Raw genomic sequence first — 18,809 nt, forward strand, 5'->3', positions numbered from 1 at the left:
TTACAAGCTGTAAAGATGTCATATACAGTCAACCTAACTACTGAAAGGAGGCTTCACTCTGGCATGTGAAACCTAAAGTAACTCACTGGGCTATTTCCTGTAAGAACTGCTAACGAGGAGCCAAAGTGTCCAAAATTCCACCTCAAAACTCTGTTCTTGCAGGCTCTTACTTCACACGTTAATGAAAGGCACCAGGCTAAAGGAAGAGATTCAGGGAGGCAGAAAATGAGAAATGGTAGCACAAGGAGCATGGTTAACCTGTCAACCGAATAACTTACTATTGGACAATTGGAAATGTGCTGCCCACTGTAGCTAATTGCATTCTAATTGGTTGTAGTTAGAATTCTTTGACTTTAAAAAAATCTTCTTCCAAGTTGATTTATAAGAACTGTGTATTAGGACATGGAAAAAGGATATTATGTAGCCTTATATATTTTTTGTTTTAAAATCCATTGTATGTAAGGATTATTTGTGGATAATTTTTTCTTATTTATTTGTATTACATTAATTCATCTGTAATACATTACTTCATTAAATCTTTTCAGAGGAAGCATGAGACCTTTTGTGTGTTTGAGAAAATACATTTTTATGTGTAGTGGCATGTAAGTAAAAATTAGTAACATAAACTAAGTGGAAAAGTGAATCAAATACAGGATTTGTGATTTCAGAGCATACACTTAGGAATCTATGTTTTGTTGCTTAATGAATATTAAAACATAAATTACAAGTACATTGTGGTTTCAGAATAACACTGTATTTGACTTGATGGCGTAGTAATCTGTTCACATAACAGCATATAGTGTAGTGCTTGACATGTAGCTGGTGAATGAATGAATGATTGAAAAATGAATGAATGATAGGAAGTCCATTTTATATCAAAGTCATCCTAGTAACTAATGACTGACCATAAAATGTCAAATTCCCCATTACAGTGCAATGATTACAAACCATTTTACCACCATAGATCCCGAGATTTGAAAAAGCTTGTCTACTAAACATGATATATGTATTTGATAGCAATTTCTTTTTCTTATTTTGAATAAAAATGACATGGAATAATAGTACTGACAGAGTGATCACACAACAGCTTCATATTTCTCCTATTAAGGTAACAATACAGTGTGGTTAAGGACATGGATTTGTAGCAAAGAGTCATGGGCTCTTAACCTGATTCCCTTGGTCAGAACCCCAGTTCATTAGCTGTGTGGCTTTATATATAAGTTCTTACAAACTGCTCTGTATCTCAATTTCCTCATCCTAACAGGAGGATAATAATTGTGCCAAACTCATAATTTTTTAAATGAATCCATGAAAAGCACCTAGAACAGTGCCTAGGACATAGTAAGCACTCAAAAAATGTTGGTAATTCCACGCTATGAGTGCTAACATGGATTATTCCCAAAGGTCACTGGAGCACCATGAAGTCAGGATTGTGTCCAATTTACAGATGAGAAAACTGAGACCTACTGAGATTAAAAGTTGCTTAATGTAACAGATTGGCTCAAATCTAGAGCTAAATGTTGCTCCCTTTCTCTTTCTCTCCCTCTCTTCCTCCTTTCTCCCTTCTCTTCTCCTTTCTCTCTAACAGAAATCTTGATCTGCAAGAGATAACCGGTGTTGCCACATTACATTAATACAATCCCAGGCAGAATCAAAGATGCTTGACATTTCAATTAGCTTGTGCAAGTTTATTGAAAGTGAACTTATGATTTCTGTTTAACTCTTAGAAATACTGAAAATGGCTTAAGGAGCTCCATTTCTTTCAGAATAGGAGCAGTGATATAGGGAGCCTCCAGTTGGCTATTTCATAATTCTTAACACTTTAATTAGTGGTTAAGTCATTTAAATGTTACCATAAATAGGATTTAAAGAGGGGAGGGAAAGTATTGTCTATTTTGTAATGGCAGATTCTTGACTTTATGATTTTTCATGTATTAAGAAAACATATTTTCAGAAGTTAATACAAATGACTTGCAATACAATGAACAGAAATTTTTGCCAATAATGACTCATTTCATAAAAACACAGAACATTTATTCTTTCTGTTCCTGTTTCAGAAGAAATAGCCTAAGCAACGTGGCCACTGCTAGTCCTAACATTAACACTGAAGTTTATAATCCATGTTTTGCCTTTTCTGACTGCGGCTGTTCCTATCTGGCTGGAGGGGCTCCAGGGCCACACACAGACGGCGTTCATGTATGACAGTATCTTTTATGGAGTGGGGCAAAGGCGGCCACACTCTCAAAAGGAGAGGGGTGGGAGAGAGGGAGCAAAGCCACAGAACACCCCCATGACCCCAGCCACCCACGGAACTGGGACAGGGAGAGTCACTGCTTGGCTAATGAAAGCAGAGATGGAATAATGGATGACACTATGAAATTAAAATAGGGTGACTTGAATAAGAGAAATACGATTTTTTTTTTTTTTTAAAGTGGAACTTACTTATTCATGTCTCTAACTTTCCTGAGTGGGAGTTTATCAACCCTGTCCTTACAACTCACCACTTGTTCCAGGATTTAAGAAAACACCCTTTGCCTTGAGGCCCTTCCCAGTCTATCCAAGTCCACTGTCGAAATTTCTTACCCACCGCCCTCCTGCCAGGAGACATTGCGATGCCCATTTCCCTAGGACCCTTCCTTCTGGACTGTTCTCTCTCCTACTGCTATCTCTTGACCCCTCCCCATCCTCCTCCCCGTTCCCTCCCCCTCCTCCCTCCCCCTCCTCCCTCCCCCTCCTTTATTGAAAGTTACACATGCTAATTGCCTTCCTCTCTCCTCCTCTTCTTCTCCTCCTCCCCTCTCCCTCCTCCCCTTCCTCTCCTCTCCTTCTCCCCTCCCCCTCTGCCTCCTTCTCCCCTACCTCATTCCTCCCTTCCCTTACCTCTTCTCCCCACATTTACTTTCTCTCCCACTCCTTTCTCCTCGTCTCTCTCCTTCCCTTCCTCTCCTTCTGCCCTCCTCATTCTCCCCTCCCACTCTGCCTCCTTCTCCCCTCCCCACTCCTCTCCCCTTTCCATCTCCTACCCCCTCCCCTTCCTCTCTGCCTCCTTCTCCTCCCCACTCACTCTCCTTCTCCCCCTCCCTCTCCTTCTCCCCCTCCCTCTCCTTCTCCCCCTCCCTCTCCTTCTCCCCCTCCTTCTCCTTCTCCCCCTCCCTCCCTCTTCTCCTTTCCTCCTCCCACTCCTTCTCTCCTCCCTTCTTTCTCCCCTCCCCATCTCCGCTCTTTTTGGTGTGTGGGTGACTTTCTCCTCAGTTTGTCCAAACACTTTCAGTTTTCACTTTCAGGAAGTGTTGAGGTCCACACCCAACTCGGGCTCTCCACCGCTGATGGGAAGCACGTGGCTGTCCCCTTTGGGTGTATTTCAAGCATCCCTGGCATAGGTGCAGCGGCCTTGCCCCGGGCTCACCAGTGGCCTTTGGGGTCCCAGTTGGCAGGCAGCCCTGTTCCCTGAGGGTCCCTGCCGCAACCGCTGGTTCCTGGAGCTACCCCGTGAGTACTTTTCTGTCTTGGAATAGGATGTTCAAGTGCTATTGAACATCCTAAGTAAGGATTACTTAGGTAAGGACGGAGCCATAGATTAATCTGGTAAGGACGGAGCCATAGATTACTTAGGTGAGGACGGAGCCATAGATTAATCTGTCCCCTCACTGCCCCGAGGAACCCAGGATCTGGCTGGTCCTCAGCATCCTTGAGTGAATGAGTGATGAACTGACAGGCAGGGGGAGGAAGGGGCTGAAGCACGCTTCACTCGCCTGCAGTTTTGTGAGGGCGGGTTCCGCAGGCCGGAAGGGAATTCTTCACCCCGGAAGTGAATGTTGGTGGCATGCATTAAATAGCCTGATTTGGCTGTCCCTTTCCCCACTGGTTTTGCTGCAGTCATTCTTTGGCGATAAAAATGTTAGAATCTGTTTTCTGAAATGTGTGTTTTTTACAGAGCCTTAAGGTCTTTGGAGTAAATGAACCACATGAAACTACTAAATAAATCAAACTGACAACACAGCTTTATGAAGTATTTTTATGGTTATCTAGTTCATTTTGTCCAAGTTATATATGAGTTCGGAGGTAGATCTGTAAACTCCTCCCCACCCCCATTTTTTTCAAAACAAGAATTTTTTCCTTATAGAAGTAGTACATGTTCAGGGTAAAATCAAACAAAGAAACAAGAATAAATCAAATGAGTCAGAGGAAGAGAGATGAAAAGTAAAATCCTTCCAGCCTCATTCCCTAGAGCAGTGGTTCTCAACTGGGGAGGATTTTGCCTCCTAGGGGACGTTTGGCAATGTCTGGAGACATCTGGTCATCTGCGGGGAACTGCCTCTACTGCGTCTAGTGAACAGCCAGGGTTGCTGCAAAAGAGCCCACCACACGCAGGACAATCCCCCACAGCAAAGCATTATCCGGGCCAGAGTGATCTTAGTGCCTCTACTGCGGACCCCTGGCCCAAAGTGACTACGATGGTTTGCATATTCTTCCAGAAATTTTAAAATATGTATGTGTAGCTTTTCCACATTTTTTTTTTTCACAGAAGTGAAAAAAAAAATTGTATCTTTTATCTTTTTATCTTCTCTAATTGGAAATTGGCTTTTTTCACTTAATGTTTCAATGTCTTGATTATTTTTGGTTATTTTTTACATACTGATACATCCAATTTACTTAATTATTATTATTATTATTTTAGAGACAGGGTCTCACTTTGTGACTCAGGATGGAATGCTCCTAGCTCACTGCAGCCTTGAACTCCTGGTCTGAAGTGATCCATCCCCTTGTCTCAGCTTCCCAAAGTGTTGGGATTACAGGTGTGAGCCACTGTGCTTGGCCATAACCTAATGGTTTTTAACCGTTGATTAGTTTTCAGTTGGCTCATATATCATAACATACGTAGCTCTCAAAGATAGCGAATTTTGTTGTCTCTAACTTCTCACTGTGATAACCAAGCCTGCTGGGAAGGGGTTTTACTGAAAGAGAAACTGCACAAAGGGTTGGAGTCTTCCTTGGCACTTTTGTTTTTGTTTTTGTTGCTTTACTTTTGCTCAAAATCTGACTTAGAGGCTAAATTCACAACGGCAGGTTGATTCTGTTTCTTTCTTACAAATCCCAGTTCTCTCTTGATTGTATCAGTCAGGAGCCTGGGAAGAGGAGGGAGGAGTGCCGGTTTTCTGTGCCGTGCCACCGTGGAGTGTATCCAGCAGACATTTCTAATGCTGAGCTCACCAGCCAGGAAGTCACGTCAGCTGTGGAAATGTTCAGCTTAGGGGCTCACCATATCTGAATCACATCCAAAACTTTTTAAGAACCTGGATTAAGTAAAATATGCTAGGGATTCAGGCTCTCCCTTAGCTTAAAAAAGAATGGACCACTTCAAAGCCAACCCTTCATTGTCTAACTCTTTTTTCTTTTTTTCCCTCTGTGTGAGTTCAGTCCATTGACATCTTTTGCTGTTTTTCTATGTCGACTTTCATTTTGGTTTGGAAAAGTGAGGCTCATGCATTTTATACGGCAGTTATCAGAAGCACATCTGATTCAAAACCACACAGTGTTGCTATTGATTGTACAGCGATGTTGGCATGGATCATTTAAGGTAAATGTTATTCTCATGACCCCAAAGAGAAGGCTGTCACAGAGAAATATTATGTAATAATTTCCACCTTGCAAGAATGCAATGACCCCAAGAATAACACATTTTAATTCTTAAACTATGTGGAATTATCTATTTTAGCTCGCTTCAAGCAGCATGGGAATTTAGTTTTATTTCAAATTAGTCTCTGCTACTTGTGTGAAAACCAGTCAAAGTTTATAGCCTGGGAAACTGCTTTAAAGTAAAAACGAATGCTTTAAGTCTCAACATTCCTTTGTTAAAATGTAAAAATGAAAGGGGAAAACTGCTTTCTATTACTCCTTCTTTTAAATATTTGGAGCTCTCTCATTATGCCCTGACCTGTTACAGCAGGCAGCACCCTCCACATAAACAGCTTCCTTCTTTTTCCACAGATATAAAAATGAGTCATGCTGGTCACCACTCTTGTCAGGCCTCCCATGTAGACAGGGTTATTTTTAAGGGCACCCCGTGGAACCTGTGGAGTCTCATGGATGGTGGTGATGAGCAGGCCAGGAGTGGTCACCTCCCTGATGTCCCTTCCATTTGTCCCACACAAGCTGTGGCATGGGAGACAAAAGGCCACTCTGAAGTCCACAGGGCTCTAAGGCAGCCCCTGCCTCCTCCGCCTGTGATTTGCTAGTGACTGTGAGTCATTCACTCATTTCTTCCATCTGATAAAGCTAGTGGACATGAAGGGGAAGTGGCAAAGTTTTCTTACCATCTTAGGAGCCAGAAGCCAAGTCTACTTGCGACTGTTTCTCAGTTAACTTCTTTGTCAGGGAGCCCTTTGTCAGGGCTCAGTGTTTGGAAGAGAAAGTGCCTGATTGTGTCGACACCACCGCAAAGGGGGCAGAAGGGAGTTAACACAAGGAAGACCTGTTAGAAAAGAGCAGGAATGTGTTAGATGTTTTTCTCACCTGTCATGCTCTATTTCCTTACCTTTGAACAATTTCATGTGTTACACCTCATGGCAGACCTTAAAAGGCGGGTTGTTCAGTGATGTCTAAGAAAGAACTATGTTTTTAAAATTCCTTTCCCTGGGGATTAAAAGTTTAGGAAGATTCTCAACTCAAGACACACCAAAAGCTCATTCAACTACCTCCCCACTCCCCTACCTCCACACCGTGTCTTTTGTAATTTTTCTTTTTTCTTTTAGAGACAGGATGTCACTCTGCTGCCTAGGCTGGAGTACCGTGGTGGGATCATAGCTCACTGTAAGCTCGACCTCCTGGATTCAAGTGAATTGACTGCCTTGGCCTCCCAAGTAGCTGGGACCACAGGCACGCACCACCATGCTCGGCTAGTTTTTAAAATGTTTCTGGAGACGGGGTCTTGCTCTGTTGCTCAGGCTCGTCTCAAACTCCTGGCCTTAAATGATCCTCCTGCTTCGGGGTCCCAAAGTGCTGGGATTACAGATGTGAGCCACTACACCTGGCCTGAATATCATCTTTTTTAGGTGACTTCCTCCACATAGTTATTTGTGAATTATAATATTGTGTGGCAATATTATCCAAAAAGTATTTGTTTTTATTGTATTTCACAATCCCTAGGACATATTAAATAGCTCAAGTGATGGGATGCTTCTTCAAGTTCTATCCCACAGTCTAAAATGCTGACTTGTACATGAGTTAGCCTCTTAAGTCCTGGAGAGTGATAAGGACCAATGGCAAATGCTGTAACTTCCTGTCCCACTTTTGGATATCACAGTGTCATCTTAAAAAAAAAAAAAAAAAAAAAAAAAAAAGGAGGACAATCTCTTCATTCTCTACTTGAGTGCTAAGGGAACTGAGTTCTTAACAAAACAAACAGAAACTCATTTCTTTGTGCAGTTCAGGCCTTTTAAGTTTACCTGCCTAGAGGGTTGCGTAAAAATAGTGCTGGGCTGAATCTTCCAGTGAAGTTTTTTTTCCTAACGGAACAATTTCTGAAAATTGGGACTGAAATTATAGTTTGCACATTGTAATGCATTGAAATTCCCTTCCACTTTACTCTAAATAGCATTGTACTGTATCCAGTTGCAGGGATGGCATAAAATTACCACAGAAAATTTCAGAGTCTCATTCTTAAACCCAAATGTTGCTCATTACACATGGAAACTCTGTGAATGGGGAAGGGTCAGAAGCAAAGGTGACATTAGACGAGTGAATGCTCTGTGGGCTGTGACTTTTACTAATGGAAAGGAACAAATTTTCCATTTTGTATATGTGTATACACTGGAAATACGTATACCTATGCTATTACACGCATGTAAATAAATCTGCTTATTGTATAAGTTTACCTGCATATGTTTTAATTTTGCTGCTAAAAGCTGTGTCATAAGGATATATTCCTACAACCCTTTTAAAATTAAAAGCTATTGAACCAAAGGGAACTTAAAAAGAAATTACTTTTTTTTTTTTTTTTTTTGCCAGAAGCAGATCAAAATTTCCATTGTCAGGAACCAGTTATGATTTATAAACATAATTACCAGCGTTGTCCTGGAAAGAGAACCTAGGGGAATTCAAATTTATCTTATTTTTTTAAATGGCCCCCAATTTATTATCCACTCCCGGAAACTATTAGCAACTTGTTTTTCCTTAATGTGCAAATGTCCCCATGCCCCAGATTTCTCCATAACAATTTCTCCCTGATGCTGATTCTAAGACTTCACATATTTTCTTGCCTATTTGCCGAGAGGGGCTGGTGTGAGTATATGCTGTCTCTCTGAATGCCACAGGTTTCTCATACTTGGCTCACATTTTGTGTGCTTTCATAACAATCTACCTGTTGGTATTCCTCACCTCTAGATGTACTGATATGGTTATATACACATTTCAAAGTTAACATCACCAATTGTTAACGGGCCAGCCCGCCCTCAGGGGCTTCCTGGTCAGATGCCCATCCTTCTGCGGCATTTCTGCCAGAAGAGTGCATATTCTGAATCTAATTAGGAAGGAACTTCAGACAGACCCAATCTGAGGGCCATGCTACAAAATAACTGGCCTTTACTCTCAAAAAATAACAGGGTGAAGCACCAAGAAAGGCCATGTAACCATTCCAGATGAAAGAAGACTGAAGAGGCGTGATCTGGCTCACGTGTAATGTGTAATCCTGGCTCAGATCCTGGACTTGGAGAAAAAAGCTATAAAGGATATTATTGGGACAACTGGCAAAATTCAAATATGGATCATAGATAAGATCAATGTCAATGTTAATAAGATAGTGTCAATGTTAAATTTTCTAATATTAATAATTGTACTGTGGTTACATAAGAGAATGTCTTTGTTCTTAGAAAATACTCCCTGAATTAATTTAAGGGTAAGGGGCATGATGCTTGTAACTTCATCTCATATGATTCAGAATATCATCTATCTGTCTATCTATCTATCTATCTACCTATCTTCATCAAATGAGAGAGAGAGGGGAGTGGGAGAGAGATATTGATTCATGAAGATGGGGCAAATAGTGGCAAATAGTAAGCCTGTGTAAAGTGTACAGTAGACTTCATAATATTTTTGCAGCTTTTGGTAAGTTTGAAATTATATCAAAATGAAAACTTACTAAAATAAATAATAGTTATACTTTACTTAATTATATTATTTAACTTTCTTGGGGCATAATTTATGGCTTAATGTTGTAGGGAATAATAATCTTTATGTATGTTTTTTCTAACTCTATTCTTGGAGTCCAAATCTCATACCAGAAGAGCATCAGCTTTTCCAAAACGTCCTGCTATAATTAATGAGGAATCTGGTGCAGGGTTAATTTTGAATGAAAAATATGTGGGTTGAATGATAGCACCAGCTGACGGAGGCACTAATGTTGTGATTCCATGCAGGCAGAACACATCCAGCTGTGGAGGCCTGGGGGAGAAAAATTTGAAAAGAAAAAGTTTTATAAAATTTGTGCAGCCTGGAAAACAAGGGATACTAATCACTGTTAAATAATTTTGGAGGCAAAATTAATTCTTAGTAAAATCATTGAAATCAAAATGGGAATACAAGTATAAGAAATGTTGAAATGTATTTAATTCTTTTAGCTGCAGTCTTTTGTGCTATTCTTTAGCCTTTCTGACTTTAACTTTCAACAATGTAATTCTCATTGTATTTCACTTATGGTCCAAAGATCTAAGTCTGAACTTGTTGACCCATTAGGGTGTGATGACGAGGAATATATCTGTATGTGTGAAAGTGAGATTTAAAAGACATTAGGCCAGGTGCAGTGGCTCACATCTTTAATCCCAGCACTTTGGGAGGTTGAGGTGGGTGTATCATCTGAGGTAAAGAGTTTGAGACCAGCCTGGCCAATATGGTGAAACTCCATCTCTTCTAAAAATACAAAAAATTAGCCAGGCACAGTGGCGGGCACCTGTAATCCCAGCTACTTGGGAGGCTGAGACAGGAGAATTGCTTGAACTCAGGAGGTGGAGGTTGCAGTGAGCCGAGATTGCACCATTGCACTTCAGCTGGAACAAAAATATGTAAATAACAATAAAAATCAAGACATTATGTGTGCGTGTGTGTATGCATGTTTGATTTTTTTTTTTTTTAATTTAGGAAGTATGTTGAACTATATACAAGGCATTGCACTAGATCCTAATGGAGTCTAAGGATACAAATACTAATAATATAAGATCTATATTTTGTAGGAATGTAAAGTTTGAAGTTACAAGTGGAGGGAACAGGCAGTTAAATAGATTATGAGAAGATTAAGATTCTGTGTAGGGCAGTAATGCTGTAAGAAGCATGCAATACAAGGGGCACTTGGAAACGAGCGGTTATTAGGGAAAACTTTAAGGAGAGTTTTAGGCATAAAGAATAGCAAAGAGAAGACAAAGAAGTGAGAGAGAAGAGGTCAAGCATCTTCTTAATTTCTACTTTCCTGACTTGTCCAAGGAGGTATAATCAAAGGGTTTTGGATTACTATATCTGTAATTTGAGTTCTAAGCCCTTAGCATTAAAATTTCTGACATTCACTCTCATTATGTCCTTTCTGAGGTCTTGGCAGACTTATCCCAGAGTTTTTCTGGGTCTGCTATGTAGTATAGGTATGACCTCTGAAGCCACTTAACTTAAACTTTTCTACCTCATGACATTCATACCTGCTGCCCTGCTGGGGTTCCTGGGAGGTTCTCTGAGACCAGTTCAGCCACTGAATTGAGGAATCATCTCTTCTTTATCATGAATAACTTTTAATGAATCTGGTCATCATCCTGGTGTTCTCCAAAGGAGCCAAGCACTAAGATGCTGCAATATACTTTGCCCATGGAGGTCACCATTTAGAAGGTGCTCTGTCATTATCTCTTTAACATTGCCTCTTCAAGTACTCTCCTTTTTGGAACTCTGGTCGAAAATATGGTAGACTTTTCTGCTTTATTCTTAAGGTCTCTTAAACTCTTTGTGATATTTTTCTTTTTTATATCATTAGCTGAATTCAGGATACTTTCTTTGGATCTATCTTCTAGTTTACCAATTGTCTCTTCAACTATATTTATTTTATTTAATCTGTTCATTGAGTTTTTTAATTTCTAAAACTTCTATTTTTTTTTTTTAAAATATGCTTTTTAAAAAAATACTCTCATGTTCCTGGCTCAATTTTCAAGTTTCTTTTTAATTTATTTATGGTTAGAAACATAATTATGTTATATTCTGTATCAAAAAATTCTAGTATCTGAAGTTTTTGTGGTTGTTTTCTGCTTTCTGTTGCTTTGGTTGACTCTATTGTATGTTTTCATGTGTCCTTGATGTTTTGTGACCTTTTTTAGTGGGGGGTGATATTCTTTTTAACTTAGGAAATTCATTAGCATCTAGATTGAAGTCATGTTCCTCTGAAGAAGTTTGCATTTGCTTCTTTCAGTCATCTTACACACACAAACTCTTCAGCTAGGTTGTTTAAAATAAAATTCTCTGCTTTAAGATTTCTGAATTACATAAGTAGCTGAATTTGAACTTCAAAGGTGTCAGCTCTCAAGATCTCTTCTGCATTTCTCTGAGGTTGAGAGAGGCAATTTTTTGTGCTGTCTACTTCTGTGAAGTGGGCATATTTTTCATTTGTCCCAAGGCTGAGAGTATGTAGATCTTTGATGTCCCAGCAGCATGAAGAGTATCCTCCTATTTACTTTCCCACCTTGGCACATATTTATCTCCTGTCCTTCACACCTGCTGCAGTTGTCATGGTGGAAACTCAATGTCTTCAGGGCTCAGCACAAGTCCTAAAAGGAAAGCCGGCATTGGCACATGCTTGATTTTGAGTTTCTGCTTTCACTTTACTTTTGATCTCTGTGGATATTATTATTATTTGCCAGCTCAGCAATGCAATTTTTTTCTTAATTCAAAATTTTAGTCATTTTTGTTGGTAGATTCTTCCAGAATATCTGGTCTATAATAGTGCCAGAAACAAAAGTTGACTCTAAGCTTTCCAGCAGCCAGTGAGAAGAAGGATATCTAATCAATTGCATGGTCACAAGGGCCAGGAGAAAAATGACTCTCAGTTGCTTTGGAGGGATGCAACAAGCTTTGGCACTGAGGTCAGACTGGGATATTTCTCAGCAGCCATTCCAGCATGTACCGTAGTCTCTGCTGTTGCCTGGATGGCACAATAGAGCCAAGCAGCTGCTTCACCAGGCTTCATAACCAACACCCTTTGAGATTGTCAAAGCCGGGTGTTATTTGAGAATGAAGAGGATACTGGAAGACAAATTACTCTTTTCACTTTGTGTTATACATGTAAGATAGGTCACAAAGCCAGGTAGCTTTTCCAAGAGGCTTCCAAATTCTCATGCCTTCAGCTTTCTTAGGCATGCCCAGACAGATTGGAATCTTTTATAACCCAGGCACAGAAGGTAATTCTTCACTTAGGCAGCACAGAGTTGGCCTTTAAATGACATAGGTGGAATAAGTCTACTATAACGTAGTAAAACTGAGTCAGCATCTTTCACACCCTTTTTATGGCATAGTCCAACCACCGTAAAAACATGTCTGTAGATAAAATCTAGATAGTTGAAATCAAAGATCAAAATGTTTTGCAGTTAGAGGATACCTTCTGTAATGATTAACCATTATATATTTAATATCCTGTTCTAGTTATATTTTAGTTTCATTTGCTAGTAAATGAGCTTGTAGAGCGAAAGAATACTTACTTGGTTACTGGGAAGTACTAAAATTAAAGAGATTAACACCTATTAAATACATCAAAAAATCTTAAGAGTTTTCAATGAAACTTGTCTAGAAGACATGTTTTCTAGAATATTGAACAGATTACATGGTACATGGGATCCTAGATTTCTCTTTCAATTTAAATCAAAATGTGTGGAAATATTAATAAAAAACCTATTTATAAGGCAGTGCTATGTGAATCATATTCTGAGAACAGCACTAAAAACATGGTTATTGAAAGTTTTAAACCTGGGAGAGTTGAAAGGAAGAAAAAATTTTCTATTATGAAATAAGGAAAGTTTAGTGAATTGGTCAGACCAATTACCAAGAAAGGATTTCTGGGAGGCTGGGGGAATAAACTTCAGTCAAAAGAGAAATGAGTGACTCGAAATTTCAGCTGGATTTTAGTAAAGAAACAAAGGGTTGAAAGCAATTGTGTGAGTTCTCTTTTCTTGTATAGTGAAAAAAGAACTGACAGTCTTAGAAGGCATTTTCTGTCATTTCTCAGAAATAATAAAAAGTACTATGAGGACTTCATGAAGTGAATTTGAAAGACTGAAATCGACCATCCCTTATTGGTCGGGACGCCTGCTGAAGAAATGCCTTTCATAACAAATTGGTGATTCTGGCCACATTGTGAATTTAGCAAAAACTCTTGCCTAATTCTGAAACTTCTGGGTTCAGTAAACTAACTAAATTAATACTCTCTGTGTTAATTTTTAACCTGCCTATTGTTTTCTCTTTCATATAGCATATGTGATAATAGCAACTGTAAATGTATAGTTGCATCTTTGTTTTTAATGGTTTCCATAGTTGTTTTCTGGTTTGTAACCATGTTCCCCGCTCCTAGACAAGTTTTCTCCAATGACATCGAGGCTGCATGGCAGAAAGAATATATAGATTCCAATGTGTGCTTTGTAAGCAGGAAATGACTGTTTTTAGGTTCAGTATTTTTTTTCCCCTCACAAATAAGAAACCCTGTTTTGTCAGCTAGAAGAGCTCTGTTCCTAAGCACTAGAATCTAGTGTGAATATTCAAACAAGTGAATACATCTAAATCTATAATTTTGTTAAAATTTTGAGAAAGAGTTTGAAGCTCTTTTCATTTCCTTTCTCATCTGAGTCAGTTGGAATTGAATTGGTCCCAATAATATTCTCAGACTGGTTCCTCTCTGACCTTTTTAATGTGAATGTGGAAAACACATAAATAAATATTGGTCTATCCAAAGAAACTTTAGACAATGAAAGGAGTATAATTACTCACTTTGAAGGGTAGGAATGACATTGAGTTTGGAACCTAAGTGTTGACATTTTTTAAAGGGACAGTAGAGGTGACTATTGATACTAAAAAGCCCTGGTCTGTTAGTTTCACTATTAAAAGGCAAGACAATTTTTTAAATTGATGAAGTAAAGTAATGTGAAATCCGTCAGTTTGAATTTTCATGCAAGTTTTGAAATTTCATTGGGTGGTAGTTTATTTTCCACATTATAAAATGTAATTTAAGTCACTTTTCCCACAAAGCTTTGGGTGTAAGGCATCAAGATTTGCCTAATTTATTTTCTATTTCAGCATTATATTCTCCAAAGTCATGACTTCACATTATGCACATGATTTTAAATTTCTCAGAAAATGTCAAAAGGCACCCATCACATAGACAACACAATATTCAAATGACCACTCATGCATTGGTTCAGGTGTAAATGATCTTTCAGTGCTGACTGATTGGTTTAAAGGTTTTAATAAATGAAAACTTACAAAGAACCCATAAGATCCATCCCTTTTATTGGGTTGATCCTTCCCACATTGTGGAAATCTTTTCTTTAGGGCATGTAGTTTCATCAGGAGTCTAGAAGGCAGTCTGCAGTGATTGGGGGAAGCTATAATTTTTGTCTGTTCAGCATCATTTCCCATCCTTTTCCTTCTACTCCTGCCCCATTCCTAGTGGTCCAGATGGTGATGTCAATCACAATGACCTGTCCTCACTTCATCGGTGAGTATGTGGCCAAGCCTAGCTACTGGAGTGCCAAATATTGATTCAGGAATATGCATATGACCCCTGAAAGATAAATTATCGTCTTCCCTGAGAGATTGTCATAGGGCTTCCAATGGGTGGGGAAGTCTAATTCCACTGTGGTTGCTAGGCAGGGCAAATGTGCACCTGGGGCTGATTGAGGTCATTCTATCTGTCACAGACACACAGAAAGAGCTTGCCTATAGTTTAGCAAGCAGAAATAAGCATAGCTGAAGGGTGGAGAAGAAAAGAGGCAGAGCTCTGTGTATACTGTTTACCTCTGGGTCCGTCCATGTTTAAAGATGTATTCAGCTCTAGACTTCCCAATTACATAGTCACTGTAGTCCCCCATCCTTAAGCCAGTTTGAGTTGAGTTTTTAACATGTCCAAGCAATAAGGATCTCAACTAATGCAGACTCTGTTGCAGAACTTCTTGTGAGTCCTGACCGTAATTCTGCTAAGTTCTTTCTCTTGCTCTTTCACTTTTTCTTGTTTTTTCTTTAGTATGACCAACAACTGATAGATATTCTGAAGTTCTTATGCTAATATGAACAAATTCCCCAGAAGAGAAAGAGTGATTTCATACTGCAATTCAGACATAAATTCCCTGCTGAGAACCACTGAGGTGCTTGTAGTTACCCACGGCCTTGTGTAATAACTTTGGGCATAATGCTTTCATTTACAGTTACTGTTGTGTAGAATTGAGAGCACCCTGGGAGTTCACCTGTAGGACAATGTAAAGAGGAGCATATATTCTTTCAAGGCACTTGTAGCTGTCATTTCATTTTTTGAGAGTTATCAATGGAGGTATTGTTGCAAACAGCTGTACCATGAAGGCATTTAAGCCAGTTATTACTGCCTGTGGTGTCTGCACTCACAATGCTGCAAACACTGAAATGATGATTTACAGAGGTGAAAAATATAAGTTTTGTAAGATCTAGCTGTATAACTGGCTTTGTCTCTTCATGATTGGACAGATTATTTTGTAATGATGAGTTGAAATCTGAGTGCTTGTAATTCTAATGAATTCAAAAGCTTTGGCTAGAATATATCATAACAGATACTAATACATTAATTTAGACAGCAATATGGTAACACAAATGTTAGTTTTGATGTTTTTAATTACAGGTGCTCCTTGACTTATGATAAGGTTATATTTTGATAAACCCATTGTAAGTTGAAAATATCATAAATTGAGAATGCATTTAATACATTTAACCTATGGAGCATTATCGCTTAGCTTACTTAAATGTGCACAGAACACTTACGTTAGCCTATAGTTGGGCAAAATCATCTAACACAAAGCCTGTTTTATAATAAACTGTTGAATATCTCATGTAGTTTATTGAACACTGTACTGAAAACAGAATGGTTGTATAGTTACTTGAAGTATGCTTTCTCAACATTGAAAAGTTGAAAAATTGTAAGTTGAACCATTGTTAAGTTGAGGACTGTCTGTTTGTCCCAATAACATTATGTTAAACCTGTATTATGTAGAATACAATTTGAAGACCCAGAATATAGTGAAATAATTTCTAAATGTGAAATATCTTAGATGTCAATAAATTTGGTTGAATGGAGCTGAAACGATACGTGTTGGAATTGGAAAAAGTAATCTTAAGTTTTCTGGAAAAACTCTTTGATATATTGTCCAATAACTCTTTTCCTAACAATACAATGACCATCTTTAATATGTTAAGGTCTATTTTCACATCCAATTCAGTGGACTAATCTCTGCTAAAGTTCCTTCTTTTCTCACCTTACCCAAATCACGTAACTCTTTACCTAGATCAAACTCTCTATTTGGCTAACATTGATATAGGAATCAGTAATTAGGTTGTCCTTAGTGTTTCATGACTTATGATGATAGATCATGTACCACTGCAACATCTTTTGATTCTTGTGCCCATTAAAAGCAATTCTCAGCATATTTGCCAAAGAGTAGCCAATAGAAAATTTCCCCATTAGTTTAGAAGTTAACAGAAGATATGGTCTTATCCAATTTGTGTGCACAGCATTTTCCAGATATGATTGTGTCATTTAATCCATCTAATTCTTTAACTTAAAAGAATTTTAAAGATTATAGATCTTCTAGGATGATTTTATAGGTTATCTAAGAAAATACTCTGATTTCACAGGTGTGTCAGGATGCTTTGGGTTGCATGTGACAGAAAATGGATTCCAAGTTCCTTAAGTAAAAATGGAAATGTGGAGGTTCACAACACTGAATGTTGCAGGTGACGAGATAGACTTTATCCAAGGCTCAGTCTCTGTGACTGGGCCTACGTTTATTTCTAGTTCTTGCTCCTGCTTCCTCCATGAGGGCTAAATTCTCAAAGTTCCCAGAATGGGGACAAGCAGCTCCTACCCACATGCTTCCTGCACTTCTACTGGGAAAAGAGTCTGCCTCCTGATACCCAAGCAAAACCCCAGAAGTGAGTTCTCCTGGCCCCGGTTGGACTGACTTGGGTCACGTGCCACTTTTTCTTTTGAGTTAATCTCTGTGATTAATGTGATCAGATTTACCGACTGGCTTAAGGCAGCCACTTCCAAACCTGGAGCTGAGGGCAGGATCAATTCCATGCCGACTGCATTGCAAAAGACATTCAGGTTGCAGTTTATGGTAATAGATGCTGGGGAGGCAGCAGCAAATGCTAAGACAATGAAATCTGAGAATTGGAGTGCCTTGGCCCTATCACACAGAAAGAAGCAAAGCCTCATCTAGAACCTAATTCAACATTATTGTTGTCTGTCAATAAAGGACCATGAACTACTATGAATACACAAATTCATGCTGTCAGCACTGTGTGATTGTAGAGGAGTGGAGACGATGGGGCTATCCAGGGCAGTCTTGATCAATGTGTGGTCTGATGTTGACTGTAAAAGACACCTGAGAGGTCTGATAAAAATGCAGATTCCTGGGCCCCATCCTGGATTTGCTGAAGTAGAATCCATGGGAGTGGGGCCCAGGAATTTGCATTTTAAGTTTGTTTCCTAGACAGGTGTCTTCCTGCAGATTAAGATTTGAGAACCACTGTTATGTGACCCATAAATTGTTATGGTTAACAAACATTTTAAAACTTTTTACCATGTCTGCATCCCGGAGTGTATTTGGAAATATTTTCTATAAAATTTCTTTATATTGACTTTCCAGTTAAGACTGTAACTACTTCTAACCTATAATCTGGTCATCACCTCTGTTAAGAGGATTGTGAGGTCTTGCTGAATTCATTGGGTGAGCAGAAAAATCTGCAGAAGACTGATGGGCAAACTTGAAAAGTACCTTTGTTCTGCACTCTAAAGGAATATCACCAAGTGTACAAATGGTGAAGTTAGTACAAGTGGGGAGAGCATAAATATATTTACTATGACAAATGGCATCAAATAAAGCATGCTATTACCCATTTATATATATTATTTACCTTTCAGAACTCTTAAATTGTTTTTCAAAGATGATTGATACGTTAAAAGTTTGCTCAATCTGCAGTACTTGGATAGTAAAAGCAGGATGTTGACAGCAGCTATTGAAAATCATTTCCATGCTGACTGTGGCTTATAATAAGAAATACAACATTCACTGTGTTGCTTTGTCTGATCCTTGTTTTTGTCAGACAGCACAAACCTTGAGACAAATTTTCCACCTGCCTCCTAGAAACAACCTAGAGGGTACTTGTCTCCCATGTAGCTCCCCGTGAAAGTCCAAGATGGCTTTTGTTGTCTTATTAGCAGCATTTCTTGGAGACTGATGGGGTTGGGGGGGTGATTGTCAATTTTGCTTTTAGATAGCAAAGTGTTTGGGGAAGAACAGTGAAATTAAGATTACTACCAGAGTAAATCTGATGTTTTTCCATTGCATTTTTTGCAATGCTATAGGATTTATGAGATGTATTATTGAACCATTGTCTACTTAGGGAGTTGAATTAATTTTTTATGTGCTGCCTGAGGAGAAAATAGTGTAAACAGAGTGGTAAGACAAAATTTTACATACAACAGTGATTCGAAATAAAGTATCAGTAGAATATAATCCAAAATAATAATAGATAATTACTGAGTTTTCACAAACCCTAAG

The sequence above is a fragment of the Macaca mulatta genome, chromosome 5 (genome assembly GCF_049350105.2).
Source record: "Macaca mulatta isolate MMU2019108-1 chromosome 5, T2T-MMU8v2.0, whole genome shotgun sequence".
NCBI classification, from domain to species: domain Eukaryota; kingdom Metazoa; phylum Chordata; class Mammalia; order Primates; family Cercopithecidae; genus Macaca; species Macaca mulatta.